This window comes from Myotis yumanensis, unplaced genomic scaffold, assembly GCF_028538775.1.
Source record: "Myotis yumanensis isolate MYYU_CA2020_CCGP unplaced genomic scaffold, mMyoYum1.0.hap1 SCAF_3, whole genome shotgun sequence".
Taxonomy (NCBI): domain Eukaryota; kingdom Metazoa; phylum Chordata; class Mammalia; order Chiroptera; family Vespertilionidae; genus Myotis; species Myotis yumanensis.
The window spans coordinates 127,447,164-127,459,722 of record NW_027223754.1 but is presented as its reverse complement, the minus strand read 5'-3'; the positions used below and the strand labels follow the sequence as shown (position 1 = coordinate 127,459,722).

At 38.5% G+C, this 12,559-nt stretch overlaps 1 pseudogene; it reads left to right on the top strand.

Annotated features, from left to right (window-relative positions):
• Positions 1 to 10,646: 10,646 nt before the first annotated feature.
• Positions 10,647 to 12,206, top strand: LOC139006326 (protein LSM14 homolog A pseudogene; annotated as a pseudogene).
• The last annotated feature ends 353 nt before the right edge of the window (positions 12,207 to 12,559 follow it).

Sequence of the window (12,559 nt, the reverse complement as noted above, 5' to 3'; positions counted from 1 at the left end):
ATTACTTTTCTACTCTGTTGTAGATTATAGGATGGGGCTGAGGATGGCGAATATGTTCTATGAGTGCAGAAAATAATATGCAGAGAGGCACATTACTGTCAACAATCCTTCAATATTCATTCTTTTTTTTATGTCTGTTAGTAGTTCATGTATGTTTAAGGCACAAGGATATCCAGGGAGAGATTGCATTTCTTAGCATTGCTAGCAACTAGGGTTACCATGTGCTTAAGTTTGTGCCAATGAAATGTGAGAAATGCTACACATGAACAAATGAGTGAACATTAAAAACTGTTGCGGGGTGGGTGGGTGGATGGGAAGAGATCAACCAAAGAACTTGTATGCATATATGCATAACCCATGGACACAAACAATATTGTGGTAAAGGCCTGGGCAGGAGATGGAGGTCAGGCTAGAAGGGGTCAATAGAGGGGTGGAAGAAGAGGACATATGTAATACTTTCAACAATAGATTTTAAAAAATGGTTTCCAAATACAGTGGGAGTGAAAGATGATAAAACTAAAAAAAAAAAAAAAAAAGAAAAAAGAATATGGATTAAAATTATGGTATATTGGGAAAAATCAGTTTCCTACTTATGATTTAAATTGTACCACAAAATTATCTCTAAAATGTTATCAAATCTCTAAAATGGACTAACAACCAGTTGATAATTTAGATTATTAGGTCATATAATTTGAGTCACTCCTGGTATATAACTTTAATCCAATTAGAGGGAAAGGATTTGATTTGAAATTAAGCATTTTTATTCTTTTTGTTTCTTTATGTTCACAAATTGAGCATAAATTAGGAAAAAGACATGCTAACAATTAATTTTTGCCATTTCAAATTTTTGAACATTTACTTTAGATATTAAATTCCTTATTTTTAGAAATTATCAATATACTTCTTTATTCTACTTGTCATGGTTTATTCAATTATATGTTTCTGCATTTTAACTAGCAAAACATACTCAGCATGTTTTTTTTTTAATTTCATAGAAAACAACAGGTACAGATGGTTCATTAATAACAATAAAAGGGCAAATTAAAATTATGCAAAAACCCTTTGGAAAGCAATCATTCAACAACTATCTCAGGAAACAGTGTCTGTGCTTAAAATCTGTGATAAGACTTTCTGCTGACAAACCAAATCATCCTAAAAGAAGTGATGTAACATCTGAATTTTCTGTTTTTGTCAAGAAGGACAAACTACCTAATTGATTATAATAAACAATAGCTATTAGTAGGATTGCAATCTGTCATGATCAGGTCCTACTCACTGATATTTGATAGACAATCACAATCAAAACCATACATTTCTGAATCCTATATCTATGATAGATGTAGAACTTTTATATTATCAGGAATTATTATGTGCCGGGAGCCGGTCCATCCTTGCTGTTTCAAGGGACCTGGCATATATGGCATATTGTTCTTAATATGTTTGCTCCCTTTAGCGCTATGTGTTTTAACCAAGGTCACCTCTCCGAGAAAGGTTGTTTTCCCAGGTAGGGATTTTCCCCTGAAGTTAGGGAGGGGATAAAGCTCCTTAACTAAGTGCCAGGCGGGTAGTTAATCACTTTAACTACAAACAATCATGCTTGAGCTACATAATCTTTACTCCCTGGAATGGAGATAAGAAACGCCCTAACCTTTGTAATAGAAATTGACAGGATTAAAATCGGCTGGTATAAATACGGATGTAACAAGACAATATATATCATATCCTCATCAGCTCCTCATCAGCTCCTCATCAGCTCCTCATCAGATCCTAACCAGAACCTAGCCAGAGAACATGGCAAAAGATCCTGGACAGAACCTGGCTACAGAACTTCACTGGAGAACCTAGACAGAACATGGCAAAAGAACCTGGATAGAACCTGGCTAAAGAACCAGGTGACTGAACCTGGCTGGAGAATTTGGAAACCCTGGCTGGAGAACCTAGCAAGAGAACATGGCTACAAAACTTGGCTGGAGATCCTGGCTAGAGAACCCAACTCTGCTGATGAACTGAACACTGCCTTCATGTCATTCCTTCTTCGCCGACTCCGTCCACACCTTTGGGGATCCCTGGACCCGTTGGGGTTGGACCCCAACAATTATGCTTATTAAGATTTCTGTAGGAATAGTGGTTTAAGAAGCTTTTGGTTGGATGGAACACTGAGATGCAGTGGATACCAATATATTTTGAAACCAAAACACATAGGTTCAAATCTTCCCTTCATTCTTTGTTATGTATCTCTATGAGATTATCCTTTAATCTCATTTTTCAATAATAAAATGCTAATAATTAATGCCACGTCTTTAAATAGTTATAAAGATATCATTTTAGATGTAAAAAATAGTATATAAGTTCAAGCAAATATTAATTATTATCATATATCTAGCTTGGGAAGTGAGGAGGCAAGATAAACTAAAGACTTTATAACTTAAAAATCTCCTCATGCAACAAATTGCCTTTGAGTTAGTTTTTTAAAAATGTGAGGAACAACATGAAGAAAAGTTGTGTCCATGGCAGACAGGAGGAAAAATGAGAACGTCTGAAGAGGAATAGAAGAGATAAAGAAGCACATTGGAGAAATAGTTAGTGAAGAATGAAAGAAGGAACATGTTTAAGAAACATATATGAGCCCGGCCAGCATGGCTCAGTGGCTGAGCATCGACCTATGAATCAGGAGGTCACAGTTCGATTCCCTGTCTGGCACACACCTGAGTTGCAGGGCTCAATCCCCAGTGTGGGGTGTGCAGAGGCTGTAGATCAATGATTCTCTCTCATCATTGATGTTTCTCTCTCTCTCTCCCTCCCTCTCCCTTCCTCTCTGAAATCAATAATGAAAAATATATTTTTTAAAAAGAAAGACATGAATAAAGACCTCTCCACTGATGCCTTATCAGAATATTAACATGGAGGAGAAGAGACTATAGTTTAGCAAAGAATCCTGATAGATTAAGCTCCTGCAGAAATTCATTCTGTCAATACCCCCAACTGTGAGTCAAAAATTTTAGGTTAAAACAATACAAAACAAATCCCATTTTAATTGGGTTGCGGGAAACGAGTTAAGTCGGCTCGCGTGAATTGCGCGTACTCCGCGGGAGCCGTCTTAAACTCGGTTCATATAGATTTGCGGTGGAGTGCGGGAAACGTGTAAACTCGGGCCGATTGTAACTGCGTATTACCAAATATTTCATTTCAATCGAACCCATACTTCAAAAGATATAGGCATTTTAACCCGCCATCTTATATTTTGGCGGGAAATTCACCCGCAACCCAAGTATTTAGCCAGGAGATGTGAAAATTCTCATACTTCAATGAGAATTTATTTTTGGAGATTGAAGAGCCAGAGATACTTCAAGCAAGGAGCATAATCAGGTTATATCTGATCAACAAAGAGGAAAGAATGGTACCTCCAAATTTTTGAAACAGCTGGGTGGTAATTATGCAATAGCTAATTTCGAGTGTGTGTGTGTGTGTGTGTGTGTGTGTGTGTGTGTTTTCTTCTCAGTATTATGTCTTCATCTTATTCAGCACTTTAAAAGAACCTTAATTTCCTGGAAGTTATTTAGAGTTTATTATACACCACCAGGATGCTGAGATGCTGGGTTTAGAGAAACTTCCTGTGTTGTTTTGTATAATGGAATAGTTGAAATGCATTCTTGTATAAAATCTATGTGAGGCAAAAAATAATAAATAAGGATAAACCATTCTCTATTCATAGTACAAAAGGAACTGTATACTAAGTAGTCTCAATTCATAATATGACTATGGAATTCTGATATGAAGTCAATCCATAGAAGGGTGTTTTTCCTGGGGCCCATTTTCCTTTAGCTTATCACTTAAAACCCTTTGAAAGATTTCACAGGGATTAATGGCCAGCACTCAGGGAGGAACTGGGGCTGTTTCAGCACTGCTGAGCTCTGCACACAGACTCCATTCTTCAGCCTTCTGGGGTATAGGGACACATTTTTAGCCTTCATCACCATCCTAAAGAGATAAAAGCCTCTTGAAGTCAGTGGGAAATTCATTTTAAAATTGGTTCTGTAGGAAGCAGAGTAATTTGAGATACGGGGCTGTAGATAGTATTTGAATAAGGCAGACACACAATGCCAACTTTGTTATTTGAACTCTAGTCTTGGTGTGGATGGCTGTGTGTGTGTGTGTGTATAGGAGACACTGTGAGGAATGTGCATTTGAGCCCTTACATTGTTTCAGTAACTTCCATAGTTCAGGAAGCCTCCCAGTATTTGTTTGTACAACACCTATGTGCACATAACTTTGCATAAATATCAAAGCCCATGCCTACCAGAGCAGACATAGAGTAAGCTATCCATGTACTTACATTCTCAAAATAAGTTTTGTTTTTACTAGTTATTTGTCCTCATTGGAAGCAACTGCTATATCAAAAGGTTTTTTGGGGTTTTTTTTTTTTTTGAGACTGGATTTTAAGAATCTAAAATGAAACAAAAATAAGGAGTATCATACATTGTGAAGAAACCAGGACATGTTACCCATTTCATGCTTCAAACTTCCAGCAATAGCTAAGTTAAGGGAGAAAACCAGGAGTTAACACACAATGTAATTTTCCTTTTGCTGCATGTCAGGAGGGGAAAATAATTTTGAAACTGCCCAGTAATTGACTTGTCATGCAAAAGATGAAAAACACATTATTTCAGTCCTGTATTTCACCATGGGTCTGATCAGTCTGCTTTCATAAAAGTGTGTAACCCTGCATTTTCATTTCCTTCTTGGAGCAAACATTCAGTAATTAGTAGGTAGCATCTCCAAAGGATGAGATCTGCAGGAAACTGTAATCAGTAAGAGATACTCTGGGAAAGAATTATGAAAGAGGCATTTTCACAGATGATTGCTATAAAAGCAAATACTTTGCAGATCATTTAAGAATGTTAACGCAATGCAACTAGCTCACTCTAAAAAGAGGAACAAAGTCAAACTCAAGGGTTAATGTGACTGTGCGTTTTACCAACTTGGCTTCTTGGAGGATTTGTGTTCAAACAGGAGTATTAAAGAATTAGAGAGAGTTCCTCTGCGAAGAATGGGCCATCATGAAGGGCTTTGGAGTTAGCGTCAATGGTATGAATATATCACAGAAGCAGGAAATAGAGCAACAAACAATTCAGTGTTACCCCTGAATGTGGCAAAAGGTTAGGCTGGATAGTCAGAAATCTTATTATATTTAGTTACAGAAATGCGCAGATACATTTATTTGCATATAAGTGAAACAGATATGTGTGCATATTCAATTAAACAAAGTTTCCGTAAATCTTTACTCTAGTTCTCGCTTCCCCTTGTTTCCCAAACACAAGAGCTCCATGATTTACTTAGTTCTTGGCATCTCTTTCATTTCCTAAATGCTTGTATAATCCTTTGCCAGCAGTGGGCTCTCCATCAAGATGTGTGTGGCCAAAGTATTCCAAAAGGCTCAGATTTCAACTCTGAAGACAATGACATAGATGACATGCACAGGCACACCAAATTGCTAAAGAAAAAACAGAGTTCTGATCAAACACATTTACAATTGGCCAAGAAACAAATATACTTGCCTCTTACAATGGGCAAGGGACATATAATGTATCATTATTGAATTTCCTATTCATTAGCCATTCATTGGAAGGATCACCTAGTTTGTTTATAGAAGCAAATGAATACACTTAGGATAATAAAGTGAACTTACCTTAAGGGAACAAAAGAAAAGATATAAAAAAGCTTGATTCAAAGACAGTGATCCATGTTTGGAGAGACCAGAAGTGTTTGTAAATACAAATGAATATATGCTGAATAAAAATAAATGTGTGGTACCACTAGTCAATCTAGTTTTCTCTAATGGAGTGATGTACACTGGGACAGCTGAATTACAGATATGAGTGTAAGCAAAACCTTTAAGAAAAATTCTATTATGGTAATATTTCTGCCATGTCATATATGCCTCTTCCTGGAGACAGTAACTCCCAAAAGGACTTGATTGATTGATTTTTTAAGGAAAGGTGGCAGAATAAATAAAAGTATAAAGTTAACATCTGCCTTAATGTTTCTCTAGGGAGAAAACTATCTTTGTTTACAAAAACACCTTGATATTCTGCTTTAGATGTGTGAACCCTGAGGGCATGTTTTGGAAGGATTCTAACAACAAAAGATAAATTTATCTGTCTAAAATTTTAATAGTAATTGAAAAGAAAATATGAGATAGGAGAGGGCAGAAAACAAGACCTTATCCCATCTGAGAGAAAGAAACAGAGGAGAGGGAAGGGAGAGGAGGGGAGGGAAGGGAAAGAATAGGTGGGGAAGGGAGGGGAAAGGAGAGGAGAGGAGAGAGAAGAGAAGAGAAGAGAAGAGGAGAGGAGAGGAGAGGAGAGGAGAGGAGAGGAGAGGAGAGGAGAGGAGAGGAGAGGAGAGGAGAGGAGAGGAGAGGAGAGGAGAGGAGAGGAGAGGAGAGGAGAGGAGAGGAGAGGAGAGAAGAGGAAAGAAACTGTTAGAGATTTGGGAAGCAATTAGTTGCCATTACCCTTGGAAGATCTTCATGACAGGACAGTGACAGGTATTTAACAATTGCCAGATGTGTCTGGTGGTGTCCTGCTTGTCCTTGACCTATGCTCCTCTGGATTCAGCTCTTCATTTAGGCTCCTGGACATTCGGACAATGCCCCCAGGACCACCGACAGATTATTAACTGAGGGTCCTCAGTGGTGGTAGCTACACAGAGGCAACAGCTTTCAACAGACCTCTCCACATCACTTTCCTGGTCTCACCTCTGTGACTAGACTTGCCTGGCTTCTCAGATTTTCTAAGTTAGCTCCAGCTTGACTTCCTATACCGGTGCTTTGGGAGAATAGGTTAAAGACTCTTTGGCTGATCTTCCAACTCACTGTTCAAGACCTATACTTACCCAGCTCTTCCAGAAATTATGTCAGATCAATTTCTTATAATAATCAGTCCTTAACATTCAAAATGTTCTGCTTCCTTGACAAAACCCTAGCTAATTCATAATTCAGACTTTTATAAGTAGGCGCTTTTATCTTAAAAACCTAAAACACGTGGTAATGGCTTGGAATTTGGCGGCAGGTGAAGGATGGAAAGGCAGCAATAAATTTATTAAGAAAGGCTGGGAAAATAGCTAAGACACATTGAAGGTTGGAGAAAGGATGACCCATATTGTATTGCAGAGAAAAAAATGTCAAAAAACTTGCCTGCAGTAATAGGAAAGTCAGAAAATGTACCTCCTGAACTTGTGGATCTGGCTATTTACTTCCATCTCTATGTAGAATGTTGAAAGTCTCAGTTGGCTTTTAACTGTCTATGATAAGGTGTGGGATGATAGAAAAGAGTTAAAGAAGGAAAAGTTCTGTTTACAAGCAGAATGTCAGGAAATACAGAAAGACAAGGACTTACTGTGCTAAAAAATGAAACTTCCTTTTGTTCTAAGTATTGCCAGCCAGTAAGAAATCATCAAGATGACATGAGGCCTGAGGCCAAAGAACAAATCAAGGATTTATCTCTAAGGGCCCTTGTTAAGAACGCCAAAAAATTGAAGGTGATGACACATGGAAGCGTAGGCAATATATAGAAGAACCACTCTGCCAATCCACAGAATTGTGAGAAATAGTAAGTCATGTTTTTAAGCTACTAAAAGTTTCAGGGTGAATTGTTATACAACTCACAAATTCAAGAGTTATTTAGTTCTTTCTAATTCATTTTCTTAAAATAATAAATTTTGAACCAAAATCTACTAGATACATAAATATGAACATGGACAGCCTAACTTCCCCTTTTCCTTTATTCCAGATAAGTTAATAATTTAGTTATCATAAAGATGCTACTAATAATTTGTAAACTAATTTCTGCCACAATTGCACTATACAATTCTTCATAATGATGTATTCCTTGCAGATAATACATATTTTCATTGTAATGGAAGCTTTCTAGAAGTAATATACCCAGTAGTTGAGTATATCATTATTGGATACCATAGTTTGAATTTAAATAACTGCTTGATATGCCAACTGCTTATCATGTACCTTGTCACTTACTTAGCCTGTGTATTTCTTTCAGAACTAGAAAAATATATGGAGAGTTTCAAACTAATACAAAGAGAAAAAAACTTGATTGCTTATTTTTAAATTCTTAGACACCCTGAGTTTTAAATAATGAGTGAATAAATTTTTGAACAAATTGATTCTCAATTGGCAATTTTTTCATCATTGTTAATCATCCAGTATTGGACTCAATTTGGAAAAAAATATTATAGAAAATGGAGATGGAAGGGTGCCAGTGCTATTTAAAAGATTTGAGGTTTTTTTTGTGTTTTTTTTTTTTAAATAACTGAAGCTTTTTGCTATAATCAGACTGGCAATTTATTTTTTATAGATTATTATGCAAGCAAAACTGCAGGTGAAGAAAATTGGCCAACTAGTATATTTCTACAGTATAGAGATGTTTTTTCAGTAATGGGGAAGATAAAGTGCTTTATTTTTTTGTGTTTAAAATAAATTATTTTCAAATATAAATGGCAAAGAGTACCATCTAAGTAGAGGTAAAATGAGAAGCTTCTGGGATGATTTAGAAAAGAGAGAGGAGAATTAACTCATGTTCATGGAAAAAGTCAAAGTGTTATAGGAAGGAACCTTAGGAAGCAAAGTTCCATAGCTGTTTCAGTGCCTCTGCTAGTTTTTAAAATACTTTTAAAAAAGAAAAAAAGAAATAATTATTAGATCAGCATATGTAGAAATTTAGACATATAGCCTTTGGTGTGAATTCCTGGAAGTTAGGTTCCACCCTCAAACAGTTATCAATATCATCCATTGGCTATTAGTCAGCTCCCTGGCAAGTACAAGAATGGCATTTGGAAAAGTAAGTGCCTTATAGCAAAACCTAACTTATTTGAGTTAGCTGGCACAGCAAGTGTGATAACTTAGAAGTCATTATCACAGCTGAGTCATCACATTCTCTCCTTGAAATTCCACCTAATTTCCAGAATTATTTTATTTCTTATTTATTTTTCTAAAATGTAGTTTTATTGATTTCAGAGAGGAAGGGAGAGGGTGAGAGATATAGAAACATCAATGATAAGAGGAAATCATTGATCAGCTGCCTCTTGCATGTCCCACACTGGGGACTGAGCCCCCAACCTGGGCATGTGCTCTGATCTGGAATCAAATCCTGGTTCATAGGTCGATGCTCAACCCCTGAGCCATCCAGGCCAGTCTCTAGAATTACTTTACATGAAAGCTATTTATATAATGGGATATTTACAGCTATAGGAATATGTATGACCATAGACTTGAAATAAAAAGGAAAAAAGTGGAGAGGATAAAAGAGGGATTAAGAAAGTTGTGATGTCAGAGAAATGAAACAAATTCATGAGACATGGATTCCTTGAGGCTTGATTTAACTTTTTAAAAATATCAGGGATGCTCTGGATAATGGCAGATCTCTTTTATGACAGAACATCAAGTGATTAAGTACCTACAGACACTATATTGTACTCCTTATTTAGGAAGATGGAACTCATGATCAAAATAAGATGTATATATTTTACCTCTAAAAGAGAAATGCCAGAAGCTGTTCTATCCTTGCTGCTTGACACAGTCACTGCAGGAAAGAAACATCTGCACAGCATATGTTTCAAGGGACCTGGCGTATATGGCATACTGTTCTTAATATGTTTGCTCCCCTTAGTGCTATGTGTTTTAAGAAAGGTCACCTCTCCGAGAAAGGTTGTTTCCCCAGGTGGGGAAATTTCCCTGAGGTTAGGGATGGGATACAACCCCTTAACTAAGTGCCAGGCGGGTAGTTAATCACTTTAACTACAAACAATCACGCTTAAGCTATATAATCTTTACTCCCTGGAATGGAGATAAGAAATGCCTTAACCTTTGCAATAGAAATTGACAGGATTAAAATTGACTGGTATAAATACAGATGTAACAAGACAATAAACATCAGATCCTAACCAGAACTTGGCTGGAGATCCTGACCAGAACTTTGGCTGGAGATCCTGGCTAGAGGTCCTGACTAGGCTGCTGATCAACTGAAGGCTGTCTCCGTGTCATTCCTTCTTCACTGACTCTGTCCACACCTTTGGGGACCCCTGGACCTGCTACGGTTGGACCCAAACATCTGGCACCTGAACAGGGACTCCTAGGTAAGTCTCCCCGTACTTGGGAGGGATAGGACTGCACCATAGGGTGCTGCAGACCCCCCCCCCCCCCCTATAGAGGATACGTAGGGTAATTGAGTAGTTAGTACAGAACTTAGATTGACAAGATGGGTCATACTGAGTCTAAAGAAGAAAGACTCTGTATTAATCTTTTAACGCATATGCTTGCTAGCAGAGGAGTTAAGGTTACTCCCAGTCAAACAGAAAGTTTTATACAAGATGTATGTCAATGGCTTCCTGAGGATGGAACTGCTAATTTAGAAACTTGGACTAAAGTAGGAGAGCAATTAAAGAATTATTACAGCTGCCATGGATCTGAGAAGGTCCCGGCAGATACCCTTTCCCTCTGGAATTCAATTCTTGACACCTTGGCACCAGAGGCAGAAATGGTTGAACTTTCTCAAACTTTAAATAGTCCCTCGGCTCCACCTAGAGAAGACACATCATTATTGTCTCCAGCTCAATTTAAGAGCAATTTAGCTATGCCTACTGATCGGAAGGAGAATAAATATCATAAACATGACCCTTGGTCCTTTTCAGTCAGTAGAGAGGAGAAAAGCCCTCCCATTCAAAACAGGCTCCCTAAATTAGAAAGGAAGCCTAAACCAGGTTCTCCAGCTGGTGGCGGTGCCATTAGTGGGGACACCCCATACATCAGCAGCAAGATCAACCTTATCTCCAAGGCGGAGATCCGCTACGAGGGCATACTCTACACCATCGACACCGAGAACTCCACCATAGCTCTCGCCAAAGTTTGGTCCTTTGGTACAGAAGACAGACAAACAGATTGTCCAATACCACCTCGAGATGAAGTCTTTGAATACATTATATTCCGTGGAAGTGATATTAAAGACCTCACTGCTTGTGAGCCGCCAAAACCACAGTGTTCTTTGCCTCAGGACCCAGCTATCGTTCAGTCTTCACTAGGTTCATCTACTTCTTCATTCCAGTCAGTGGGTTCCTATGGACCTTTTGGCAGGATGTCGATGTACAGTCAGTTCAGTCCAAGTTCATTAGTTGAGCAGCAATTTGGTGCTGTTGGTGTTGCTGGAAGCTCCTTGACATCCTTTGGAACAGAAACATCAAACAGCGGTACCCTGTCCCAAAGTAGTGCAGTTGGTTCTGCCTTTACACAGGATACAAGATCTGTAAAACACAGTTATCTCAAGGTTGTTCAAGCCCTCAGTTAGATCCTTTGAGAAAAAGCCCTACCATGGAACAAGCAGTAGAGACTGCCTCGGCCCACTTACCTGCTCCAGCACCTGTTGGGAGAAGGAGCCCTGTATCGACCAGGCCTTTACCATCTACCAGCCAAAAAGCAATAAAGAATCAAGAGCACAGGCGAGCTGATATACACAAAGTTTCAAGACCAGAAAATGAGCAACTTAGAAATGATAGCAAGAGACAAATAGTTCCAGGTGCTCTTTCAGTTCCAAGGAGAGGGTGTGGGAGTCATCGAGGTGGTAGGGGAAGATTTGGTATTCGGCGAGATGGTCCTATGAAATTTGAGAAAGACTTTGAAAGTGCAAATGCACAATTTAACAAGGAGGAAATTGACAGAGAGTTTCATAATAAACTTAAATTGAAAGTGGAAGATAAACTTGAGAAACAGGAGAAGCTTATAAATGGTGAAGATAAAGGAGACTCAGGTGTTGATACTCAAAACAGTGAAGGAAATGCAGATGAAGAAGATCCACTTGGACCTAATTGCTATTATGACAAAACTAAATCCTTCTTTGATAACATTTCTTGTGATTATAATAGAGAATGGAGACTGACCTGGGCTGAAGAAAGATTAAATGCTGAAACATTTGGAATCCCACTTCATCCAAACAGAGGCCATGGGGGTGGGTACAGAGGCAGAGGAGGTCTTGGTTTCCTTGGTGGCTGAGGGCGTGGTGATGGTAGAGCTTGTACCTCCACCAACCCTCAAGGATTTTGTAGTGGATTCAGAGGAGGTCGTGGGAGCAGGGAATTTGCAGATTTTGAATATAGGAAAGACAACAAAGTTGCTGCATAGTCTACAAACAAGTCTTTGGAAATAGGTGAATTAAACTAAAGCCCTCGTCAATAGAGAGACTTACTTACAGGAACATGGAAGGGACCTGATGTACTTTTAAGCTGGGGGAGAGGATATGCTTGTATATTTCCACAGGACACAGACTCACCTGAGTGGATTCCAGACCGTCTAGTCCGACCTTATGTCTCACCGCCCCCCATCTCCGCCTCACCCTAGCACACCTGACCAGTGCCCGTCTGCAGCAGATGTGCAGCCCTGAGCTGGAACCACCTGTCCATTGGGAGGATCACATGTGCCTCCTTTTTGTCTTTCTATATGTCCCAGCTTTGCCCCACATCTCCTTTCCTTTTCCTTTTTCTTTCTTTTTTTTAAAAT